Raw genomic sequence first — 12,809 nt, 5'->3', positions numbered from 1 at the left:
CACGATAGATGAACACTGCATATGCCCTATTCTTGGAAACCGGTACGCACCAGGGCCCTAGTACGATCGCAAGCGTTGGTGACTTTTCCTCATGTGTGCGTAAGCACTGGGGATCACAAGGATGTTTCCACGCAACATCCACAGTAGGATGGCCAGAAAGGGTTCATGATGCTGGTCTTTTCAGGAACACAACTCTGTTTTAAACAATCTGCAGCAAGGGATTACTTCCCCAGACACATAAAAAAACAGTTGGGGATGTTGAAATGCCTGTATGTTATCCTGGGTACCCAGCCTCACCCTTGACGCCATGCTCATGATAGGTCTATACACCAGCATAATATAATAGATCCCGCCTCCCCGGGCCCCCCCCTGGACAGTAGTCAGGAGCTGTTCAAACTACAGGCTGAGCAAGTGCAAATGGTGGTAGAATGTGCATTTGGCCGTTTAAAGGTGTGCTGGCGCACATTACTGACTCGCTCAGACCTCAGCCAAACCAATGTCCCCATTGTTATTGCTGCTTGCTGTGTGCTCTACAATCTCTGTGACAGTAAGGGGGAGACCTTTACGGCAAGGTGGGAGGCTGAGGCAAATCAGCTGGCCACTGATTACATGCAGCCAGACACCAGGGCGATTAGAAGAGCACACCACGAAGCGGTGCGCATCAGAGAAGCTTTGAAAACAAGTTTCATCACGTGCCAGGGTATGGTGTGATTGTTGTGTTTGTGTCCCCTTGAGGAACCCCCCCCCTTGATTCACTCATTCTCTGTAAGCAACCCACCCTCCCCCTTCAATTACAGCTTGCCTAAGGAAATAAAGTCACTATTGTTTAAAAATCATGTATTCTTTATTAAAAAGTCATTATAAAAAGAGAGAGAGAACTGACAAGGTAGCCCAGGTGTGGTTTGGGAGGAGGATAGGAGGGAAGGAAAAGGCCACTAAAAAAATTTCAAAGTAATGACAGCCTTTTGGTTGGGCTGTCCACGGGGGTGGAGCGGGCGGGTGCATGAAGCCTTCCCCCATGCGCTCTCACATGTCTGGGTGAGGAAGATATGGAACATGGTGAGGGGTGAAGGTGGTTACACAGGGGCTGAAGTGGCACTCCGTTACCCTGCTGCTGTTCCTGAAGCTCTACCAGATGCTGGAGCATGTCAATTTGATCACACAGCAGTCCCAGCATTGCATCCCACCACCACTGATCTTCCTGCTGCCACCTCTCATCTCAAGCGACCCTCCTCTCCTCACGTTCGTCCCTCCTATCCTCATGTCGGTCCCTCCTGTCCTCACGTTCACTGGCATCTTTCCTATAATTTGCTACCACGTCCTTCCACTCGTTCAGATGAGCTCTTTCATTGCGGATCACTTCGATGATTTCCGAGAACATTTCATCTCGCGTCTTTTTTTTCCTCCGCCTTAGCTGAGATAGCTTTTGGGATGAAGTAGGGAGGCTTGAAAAATTTGCAGCTGCATGAAGAAGGGAAAAAAGGGAGAGAAGTATTTAAAAAGATACATTTTACAGGACAATGCTTATACTCTTTCATGGTGAACAACACTATTCACCTTACATAGCATACGTGATTTCACTACAAGGTTGCATTTTGCGTCTTAATATTGAGTGCCTGCGGTTCTGGTGTCAGAAATCTCACAGACACAGGTCCAGGTAGCAGAATTCAGCTTGCATGCGGCCATGGTAAGCCATTGTCTTTCAGCTTCTGCAGCCTTCATATACACAGTGCCCTCCTTTCCCAAATACCAAGCAAACCCCATTCAGTGCTGCTTCTTTCCTGTTAACATGCAGCAGCAGAAACCGCCCCCCCATCCAATTCTCTGGGATGATCGCTTTACCCCTCCCCCTACCGCGTGGCTGGTATCATGGAAGATCACTGCTAGTCATCCCCCTTTCCGCCCCCCGACCGCGTGGCTGATAGCAGGGAAGATCCCTGCTAGCCAAAAGCAAAAAAGCTCAGCGCCATTCCCCCCCTCCCCTCCCTTCCCCTCCCCCAGATTGGCTACCTGCAAGGAAGGATTTCTTTTAAGCAACAGGCAAACAGCCCAGTAGGAATGGCCATCTCTGTCCCCTTAATTAAATTCCTGAATTGCAACCAGGTTACCATGAACGATATCACTCTCCTGAGGATAACACAGTGAAATAAAGAAAGGATGTTGCTTGAATGCCAGCAATCACCGGGACCATATGCAGCTAGGCTTTGTCATGCAATGATACCAGATTACTTGCTACATGCATGGCGTGGTCAAGTGTCCTACCATGGAGGACGGAATAAAGCTGCCCTGCCCAGAAACCTTCTGCAAAGGCTTTTGGAGTACCTCCAGGAGAGCTTCATGGAGATGTCCCTGGAGGATTTCCGCTCCATCCCCAGACATGTTAACAGACTTTTCCAGTAACTGTACTGGCCGCGAATGCATCCCAAAAGTCCTCAGGGCAAATTAATCATTAAAAAACGCTTGCTTTTAAACCATGTTTTATATTTACAAAGGTACACTCACCAGAGGTCCCTTCCATGGCTTCATTGTCTGGGCTAGTTGGCTTGGGAGGGCTGAGAGGGGGTAATTCCGTCAGGGTGAGAAAAAGCTCCTGGCTGTTGGGGAGAACGGAGTGCTGTGTGCTCTCTGCAAGCTCGTCCTCCTCTCTCTCATCTCCCCGTCCACAGAATCCTCAGCCATGGCTGAGATTACCACCCCCACCTCAGAATCCACGGACAGGGGTGGGGTAGTGGTGTGGCACCCCCTAGAATTGCATGCAGCTCAGCATAGAAAAGGCATGTTTTGGCCCTGCCCCGGACCTTCTGTTTGCTTCTTTGGTTTTTCTGGTAGGCTTGTCTGAGCTCCTTAACTTTCACACACGGCACTGTACTGCGTCCCTGGTGTGGCCTCTCTGCATCATGGCCTTGGAAATTTTTTCAAATGTTTTTTCATTTCGTCTTTTGGAACGGAGTTCTGTTAGCACGGAATCCTCTCCCCATATAGCGATCAGATCCAGTACCTCCATGCTGGGGCTCTTTTTCGATTCTCAGGAGACTGCATTGTTACCTGTGCTGATGAGCTCTGCATGGTCACCTGGGCTGGTGAGCCCTCTGCGCTGGGCAAACAGGAAACGAAATTCAAAAGTTCACGGGGCTTTTCCTGTCTACCTTGCCAGTGCATCCGAGTTCAGATTGCTGTCCAGAACGGTCACAGTGGATACTGCCCGGAGGCCAATATGGTCAATTTGCGGCCACACTAACCCTAATCTGATATGGTAATACCGATTTCAGCGCTACTCCTCTCGTCGAAGAGGAGTACAGCAACCGGTTTAAAGAGCCCTTTATATCGATATAAAGGGCCTCGTTGTGTGGATGTGTGCAGCTTTAAATCGGTATAACGCTGCTAAAATTACTATAAACGCGTAGTGTAGACCAGGCCTCAGGCAGAGGGATAGGGAGGGGACTATGAAGTGGGATATCTCAGACATCAGATTCTAATCTCAGTTATGCTGCAGTAAATATGGAGGAACTCTAACTCTGTGGCTGATTTTCAGAAGGGCCAAGTGCCTGCAGCTCTCATTGAAGCCAATGGGAGCTATGTGTGCTCCTCACCCCTGAAAAGCATCTTTTAGCAGGGCCTGATGTCTTTAGTCAGGAATTAGTATTGGGTAATTAGGTCACAAGTCTGTAAGAATAAACGTTCACACTTGGGGTGGCAGAACTTATGGAGTAAGTTAGACAACAACAGGGGTGGCTGGATGCTTGTGAGCAGAGTCAGTCAGAACTTTTCCGAGGACACTTGAGAATTGCCAGTATGAAAGAGAGGGGATAGGGTAGAATTGTAGTAATGGAATAATAGAAATAAAGGCTAGAAGGGACCTCTAGAGGTCACCTAGTCCAGCCCCTATACTGAGCTGGACCAAGTAAACCTCCTAAACCATCCTTGGTTGGTGTTTCTTTTACCTGTTCTTAAAAATCTTCAGTGATGGAGATTTCACAATCATGCTTGGAAGCCTATTTCAGAGCCAAACTACTCTTTAGATAGGAAGTTTTTCCTAATATATAACCTAAATCTCCCTTGCTGCTGAATAAGCCCATTGCTTCTTGTCCTACCTTCAGTGGATATTGAGAACAATTAATCACTGTCCTCTTTATAAATAACCCTTCCCATATTTGAAGACTGTATCAGGTCCCCCTGCAGTCTTCTTTTCTCAAGACTAAACATGCCCAGTTATTTTAATCTTTCCTCACAGGTCAGGTTTTCTAAATCTTTCATCATTTTTTGTTGCTGTCCTCTGGACTCTCTCCAAATTGTCCTCATCTTTCCTAAAGTGTGGTACCCAGATTGGACACAGTACTGCAGCTGAGGCCTCACTAGTGCCAAGTAGAACAGGGCAATTACCTTCTAGGTCTTTCATATGACACTTCTATTAATGTATCTCAGAATGATATTAACCTTTTCTTACAACTGCATCACATTGTTGACACATATTCAACTTGTGAACCAGTATAACCTCCAGACCCTTTTCAGCAGTTCTACCATCTCCCTTGTCACTCTCCATTTTGTAGCTGTGCATTTGATTTTTTCTTCGTAAGTGTAGTACTTTCCACTTGACCTTATTGAATTTCATCTTGTTAATTTCAGACCAATTCTCCAATTTGTGCATATCATTTTGAATTCTAATCCTGCCCTCCAAAGTCCTTGCAAAACCTCCCAGCTTGGTGTCACCTGCAAATTTTATGAGCATACTCTCCACTCTATTATCCAAGTCATTAATGAAAATATTGAAAAAAACTGTCGACCTAGCAGTGTCTACACTGGGATTAAGTTGGTTTTACTACATCACTCAGAGGTGTGGATTTTTCACAGTCCTGAGTGACATAGCTGGGTTAACCTAACTTTTTAGTATAGACCAGGCCTTAGCAAAATTTGTCAGCTGCTGACATGAGCCTATGTTCACTTGAGTATCATTAGTCTTCCAGTTCCTTTCATATTTCCCTCTGTGTGTTTAGAAAGGAAAGATAACCTCTCCCACAATTCATTCGGAAAAAAAATCATAGAGCAGCTCAGCTTACTGTTGTGCTGAGATCCAGGGGCTGAGCCTCCACAGGTCTTAGTGCATCACATGAATAAATGCAATGAGAGTGTGGACACAGCAGCTTATGTTATTTTGCAGTGTAGCCAGTCTCACTTGAGCTATGCTAACTTAAAAAGAGTAACTCATATTAATTATAGTGAAGACATATTCTTAGACAAGCAGCCAATAACCAATTTCTGACAAAAATTAGGGGGATGCAAGTGTTTTTACCACTCCCGTTGTAACTGCACATTTTGCACGTCTACTAGCTGCCACACTTTTTTGTGCCATGCATTGGTTTCTTTTATGCAGTGAACAACCTTTATAACATGCAACATTATTAGCACCGTTACTCTGGTTATTGTCCCACAAGGTAGTCATGGTACAGATACTCTAGACAGCTAGTTCACAGGAAACCACGGGAGAGAGTTACACCTTTCTTTAACACAATTCATCTGCTGTTCCTTCTGTTTTCATAACAAACATAATCAAAGTCCCTCCAATTCAGCTTCAATAGCATCAAAAGAGGAGAATTTAAATGAGTCAAGTGGAAAGTGGTTTGTGAGTGGGTGGCATTGTAGGATGTGGGTAGGGTGACCAGATGTCCCAATTTTATAGGGACTGTCCCAATTTTGGGGTCTTTTGCTTATATAGGTTCCTATTACTCCCCACCGCCTGTCCCAATTTTTCACTTTTGCTGTCTGGTCACCCTAGATGTGGGGATGGGGAAGGCCTTTATTTTCCTTTAATTAGATTAGTATTAGAGGTGGTAGTGGGTTGTTAAATACTTACAAATGTATTAGAGGGCAAATGATAAGCCAGGAAGATTAACAGGTATTTCTCTGGTTGCAAACACATGAGTTAGGCTAGGACAGGGATTGGCAACCTTTCAGAAGTTGTGTGCCGAAGCTTCATTTATTCACTCTAATTTAAGGTTTCGGATGCTAGTAATACATTTTAACGTTTTTAGAAGATCTCTTTCTATAAATCTATAATATATAACTAAACTATTGTTGTATGTAAAGTAAATAAGGTTTTTAAAATGTTTAAGAAACTTCATTTAAAATTAAATTAAAATGCAGAGCCTTCTGAACTGGTGGCCAGGACCCAAGCACTGTGAGTGCCACTGAAAATCAGCTTGTGTGCCACCTTTGGCACGCGTGCCATAGGTTGCCTACCCTTGGGCTAGGATATTAGTGATAAGTTGAGTTGCAGTCAGATGTGAGAGGGAGCTGTGAGCATGTGTGACTCTGAGAGGAAGCAGACGGCCAGAGCTTCTTCAGCACCAAACTAGCTGCTGGATGGGCACATTTGGGGATTTTTGAACAAGGAAACTGCCTTTTGTTGTTTGTTCTATTATATTCAGGAACCAGGCCTTTGTGTATGTAACCCACATACTTCCTGAGTGTGGTGTTCTGTCCCCTCTAGTGGCACCGAGACCACTTAGAGATTAATGAGTCTGCTCTACAGCCTTAGCTAAGGGCCAGGTAGCTTTTAGCTCATGCAATAGAGGCTCATGCATTTAGCTCCAGACGTCCCAGGTTAGATGAAGACTGGGGTCTGCTGGCATTAAATGTAAACTACTTATCAATAAACAAGATTACACCAAGAACATATCTGACCTATACAATCTATTTTGGGTAACTGTTTGGGCCGCAAGTATGACTAGTATGAAACAAACTCACTGGTTTCAAAGAACACTTTGAGCTAACAAAGAGTTAAGCAGCTTCACAGCTCTAACCCTAGCTTTTAATCACCTAATTCATAGTAAATTTATGCAAGAGATTTTCCAGTGTTTCTGGCTCTAGCCTGAGTGATGTATCACTTTACAAGACATGTAACAGCTGCTTCCAAGACTGCCTCTATTATTTTTCTCTTTAAGAAACAGCTGAATGCCTGAAAAGCCATCTGTAAATCTTTCTTTTATGATCTGTAGTGTAGGAGACTTGTCAGAAGCCAGATTTTATCATGTCAATTAGTTTCTGAAATATCAGCCTCGCTGTGGAAGGTCTTATTCAGGAAAGAAAGGACCATTTCACAAACATAATGATGTTCTGAGCGATAGTGACAGGGCACACCTCTATGCTATTTGTGTTGATTTTCTATATTCCAGTAGCTTGAATTCTGTAAATCATTAGAGCTGGGTAAAAAGACCCAATTTTTTCCTTTGTGATATTATTTTTGTTTATTTAAATTTGCTGATTTATACTACGAGCAGGGATGGGCAAACCAGTTTGGAAAAAATAAAAACCTTTACCCATCCCTAGAGCTGCACCTAGACCAAATCTTTGAGGGAGCTAGAGGGGGTCATTATATGGCATTCTTCTTCCCAGCACCTTCTCTTATTCACTTTTTCCTGGTTAGCAGGCCTGGCAGATAGCTGAATCTGGAGCCAGTCTCCTCTTCAAGGCACAACTAAGCGGCTCAGTCAGGGATTGACAATTCACCCTCTCCAGGAAGTTAAATGGATGCCTCTCCACAGCTAACAACCTCATTCACTTCTGAAGCTGTGGGAGCCAATAGCTCCTTTACCAAGTCTTACTGAGCTGCCCCTTTAAAACGTATTAAAATGAACTATGGAACTTATGCATCTAAACAAAAAATAAACTTTCTATTAACAAGTTAAACACAATGGGCTTGATCAAAAACCCACTGAAGTAAATGGGAGGCTTTCAATGGATCAAATGCACCAATATGAACTTACACAGTTAAAGTTTCTTTCTGTCTAACATACTGTGCCATATAAACCTTTGGAGTGAGACAGACAGATCCTTAAAGAAATGTCTCAAAGTATTTTAATGACTGAAGAAATCTAATTTCATACACACATTCTAGACAATAAGGTATTCAAACTTGACAGTTTATCTTGTGGGGTATGCAGATCAACTGATGAGAAAGGGAAACATTTGAAGATTTTAAGGGTTTGATTTTTTAAGTGATCTTTATTATTTGTGGGCACAAATTGTGAGCACAAAAAAAGGATGCCAGATTTTAAAAATCAGGCTCTAACCTTTTTGCAGTAGAGTTCTCTGAATTTTTTAGTGTTTTGCACTCTTTGCCTATAACTTCAAAACAAATGTAGAATGAAACAATCTCTAGAGCTGTTCTTTTCAAAAACAGAGTGGATCCTATTTATTGACAATGTGGATCAAGCAAATTTCTTATAAGCCTAACTTAAAAAAAAAAAAAAAGCCTTAAAAGGAGCTGATTTGCAGAAAGTGCCGAGTGCCTCCCTCTCGTAATCAGTCCCCTTTAAGCTATCTCAAGCTACGCACCCCAAATCACTAATCACTTTTAAAATTAAACCTCCTCCTTTTCTTCAGTCAAAGACATTAAAAACTTCTTGTCCATTTGTTTCAAATCCTGCAGTCCTTAGTCAGGCAGTACTCCGACTAAAGTCAGTGGGAGTTTTGCTCTAGAGGTCAGTATAAGGATTGCACGGTTGGGCTCATATTATTTTAACAATAAAATTAGCTTAGATTTAACTTCTGTAAATCAAACATTCTAAAAGCAGCACATGAAATTATAAAATAAAACACATTAAATACACATATACTTTTTAATAATGAGCAAAGAGGTGAAGTCATTAAGCTGACCTTTTCAAATGTAAACTCTGTGTTGGAGTGGTAAATTGTCATAAAATTCACCCCATTTCTCTTGGAAGAGCTTCAGTGAGTTGGTTCAGATTATGCTGGATAATAACTCTCTGAAGCTGTAACTGAACACATAATAAAGCAAGTCATTTGGTTAAAAAAAAAACCCAAAAACAAGGAATACATTCCATAAAATCAGTGCTAGAGAAAAATACTACGTAAATAGCATCAACTGCAATCTGTCATAATATTAACAATATTAGAACTGAAGGGCACATATATTCACATTTTACAGTCTTGAATTGATATAACTTTGATGTAAGCTAATTAGGGAACTGAAAAAAATGTTATTCAATACATGTTTATGGATGGTTCAGATGATGATTTAAAAAAGCCCCAAACCCAAAAGAAAATTTTGGAATGTATACATTTTAAGTAGCAAATCTGCTTCCTAGACTCACTGACAGAAGTTACACTGAAACATGTGCTTTGCTGAACAGAGGTGGACTAAAGCATGTGCTTATCTTACAGCTTGTACTTAAGTGCTTTGCAAATTGAAGGTCCTGATGAGGAGGGTCCAAAAGATAGAGGAAGGTGGTGCAGTTCCACTCTAAAGGGAAAAAGGGCAGGATCTGGGGAGCCTATGCAGGGCAGACATACCTGCTTTGCTGAGCACAGCTTTGTGGAGGTTCCCCGTGCCCTAGCCCACAGGTTGCTTTTTGAGGGCAGAGGTGGGATAGGGTAGGAGTGGGGTTTGTTGGGTCTGAGACTCTGGAGATCCATTGGTTACTGCTCCAGCTACAGAGCAGGAGCACAGGAGCTGCATGGGCTACCATAAAGTGGCCTCCCCTACAAACTGTGATGGAACTCATTGGTGCAGTTTCTCAACCTGCTGTTGACATCAGAATTTGTTCCTAAATGCAAAATAATTAGATTACTGCACAGAAACGAAGATTCAGTTAAGTCAGGTCTGCTCATATGCACTGTTAAAATTCATACAAGTTGTATCACCAACATTTCTTACTTCTATCTAATTTAATGTACGTGATTAATCTGTCAATGTACTGATTGATATTCCATTTGTTGGTATTGCAGCTTCTGAACAGACATAGCTACATTTAGTGCTGATTTCCAGGTAACATGATGCTGGTGACTTCAGCATTGCACAAGATGTAAATCAGTGCAAAATCTGGTCCACTGTTCCATTTAATTCTCTCAGGACCCTTCTGCACCCAAAATTCCAGTTAACTGCAAGGGGAGTTTTGAGTGAGCAGCTAACTTTTTATATTATAATAAACACATATGGGCCTGAAACTGATTTACATTGAGACAACTCTATACCACACTGGCAGCATAGAAGGACTTTAAAGTGGGAGCAGATATATACACCCACTTTATGGTCCCTTTACACTGCTGTATAAAAGTGGCCTTTGTGTTAATGAGAATTGGACCCATATATAATACGTAAACCCTAAATATTTGTAAAGTTCACACAGCCCAGAGCTAATATTTCTGCATATACTGTAGTTACAGGAAGAGGAGAGGAAATAAAATCCTTCCGATTCTACAACTTGAATTTCAGTCCCCTCACTTTCTTTTACTCTGGCCAGCATCTTTTACTAGAATCCTTAATATTTGTTTTAATTTACTAGTTTAGAATAATTTGATCTTTTTTCCTTTGGTGGTCGAAACACATTTTCAATACTGGAAAGTCCTGTAAATGTAGGAAATTCATGTACGTGTTGTTGCTTTTCATCTTGCCATTAATACGCTTAAAAAGTATAAAAGAAACAGCGGCATGTCCAGCTCTGTGTAATCAGTGGGAATAGATATAATAGGGACTAGTTCATTTCCTGATGAATCTGAACCCTTGAAATGAGCATATAAATGTATAAAGTCAATGTCTATCAGGGATGGTCTAGACAGTATTTGGTCCTGCCATGAAGGCAAGGAACTGGACTTGATGACCTCTCGAGGTCCCTTCCAGTCCTAGAGTCTATGAATCTATGAATCTATGATTTTACAATAAAATGATCTAATGGACTTAAGCCAATACACCAAAGAGATGATATAAAATACTCTGAATGTATATTTTATATTCCATACAGGATGACTGGCATATAGGATAAAAAAACAATTAACTGCTGCAAGGAAGGGTTGGAACAGTACATACAAGTAAAATAAAATGTGTAGCTCTACATAGGTGCTATGGTGATGAGTACGGTACAACCAACTAAAGAGAACAGAAGAGAGTGATGGATAAATGAGCATATAAAACAGTCATTGAACAGGGAAACTTTCCTTTGCAACCCTCCCCATTATCAGGCGTTTACGATGGTAGAAAACAGGGCGGCAGATGCAAATTACACATATGCAGCATCTACTGAGAATGTTTGACATTTAGTCAACTTTTGTCTTGTATTTTTTTTCCCTTTGGGTACAGGTTGTTTCCGGATCTCACGGGAACAACTGTCATTAAGTACCCTGGTATAAAAGAGCCTGACACAATAATTTTGTTGTTTTGATCACAAAGGAAGGTAGATACTGTATACCTAATTTTCGCATATTAAACTGCATCTATACATTGTTCCCTTTAAAACTTACTGATGGAAAGAAACATGCCCAGCTGAACTCAGGTTTGCATGTTTTATGATCATCAGCTGCTCAAGCTCTTTTCCAGTGAGAGAGTGGCAAACCAAATCTTTGACAGCGTTTGGATGATAGAAGAGAGTGACAGCAGCAGACGTGCTAAAATGGTAAGAAGAATACAGAGTGTGCATGAACTTTGATTTATAATATTCATTGCTCCGTTTTGCTAAATGTATTATGAAAGACAAAAATATTTTTTTAAAAATTATTATTTTCTTACAGAAAACTAAAACTGCAATGGTTTGCGCCTGTGCCATCCTCATGTTTGTTCTTATAGTTGAATCTCAGCGTGCTCCAAAGGTAAAATTTGGGTTAAAAATGTCTCTGCAGGACTTTATTAGAGGATTCATTTCTAGCCAAATAATTTCTACTTTATTTTTGCAACTTGCAGAACAAACTTATAGCAAGAAATTGGGGCCCACAATCAATGCTATACCTCAAAGGACGATGTAAGTTAAATTCAGTAGCCTATCATTTGCACAGTGAGATTAAATGCTTAGTTGGACTAAGAAACTGAATTTATATGTATTTTTTAAAATACCACATTAAATAAAAACATTGGTAAGTTAATAAAGCTGTTTTATCATATGAAAGTTGTACCACCATGAAGTATACAGATACATTTTCTGTGTAAAGATATCCTAATACCAAAGTACTGGTAATTTTTTTGTGTTACATACAAATTCTGTTAGAAATGTTATTTTTCTACTAATACCACAGTCATATCTTACTCAGTTATGTATTTCTTTTATACAACATATTATTTACAATTACAAATACTAGTGCTTTGGACAAATACTACAATAATTATTGGCAGAAAAATAAGATTGTGTTTCTAATTTTTTAGATGTCTGTACATTTTCATGTACTTGTTATAAAGTCAACCCAAAAACAGTTTGATGAAAAGTGGTAAACGTATATTGTACTGGCTACTTTTAACCAATTTTACTGCTAGAGTCCAGTCTTGAAAACAAATAATCTCTGAGCATTCAAATGTCTCTACCTGTAGAACAAACCATGCATTCCAGTGCAGGATTTTAAATTCACTTTCAATTCAGATATTTTAAATTATAGTAAGTAAACAAGTATTTTGTTTCGTTGATTCTCAGAGGAGTCTATAAAGTATGCAATCATCTAATTTAATTAAATAACTAGAGAAAGACAAGAGCTAGCAGCGGAGGGCAATCTGATAAAGTTTGCCATTGTTTGACAACAGAATGTCACAGAGTAGACAGCACTATTTAGTTATATCTTTGAAAACAAACTAGTTTAATTGATGAGACGTGACAAAAGGTACCTGAAGTACTGAGACTTAGCACTACACCTACTCAATGTCTTCCTATATTATCCAGATGACATTTGCAAAGAGATAACTGTGATAAGGTCTGAAATGCTCTTTCAGACTTGGAAGAATTTTATAAATGATACAGTGGGAACAATGTGCTTCTAGAGAGTGATGACCAAAGAGTTCATTCATAGTTACAATAAGCTCTCAGATTCATAAACCTCTA

At 40.8% G+C, this 12,809-nt stretch overlaps 1 long non-coding RNA gene across 1 annotated transcript; it reads right to left on the bottom strand.

The window, feature by feature from the left end:
- Positions 1–822: 822 nt before the first annotated feature.
- LOC142046838 (uncharacterized) lies at positions 823–2,551 on the bottom strand. Its single transcript, XR_012655879.1, has 2 exons — positions 2,503–2,551; positions 823–1,461 (listed from the first exon to the last, which is right to left on the bottom strand). It is a non-coding gene; the product is annotated as an uncharacterized LOC142046838 (long non-coding RNA).
- Positions 2,552–12,809: the final 10,258 nt, after the last annotated feature.

The sequence above is a fragment of the Chelonoidis abingdonii genome, chromosome 4, assembly GCF_003597395.2.
Source record: "Chelonoidis abingdonii isolate Lonesome George chromosome 4, CheloAbing_2.0, whole genome shotgun sequence".
Lineage (NCBI taxonomy): Eukaryota > Metazoa > Chordata > Testudines > Testudinidae > Chelonoidis > Chelonoidis abingdonii.
The sequence above is the reverse complement of the archived record's forward strand: the minus strand, read 5'-3'. Positions and strand labels throughout refer to the sequence as shown.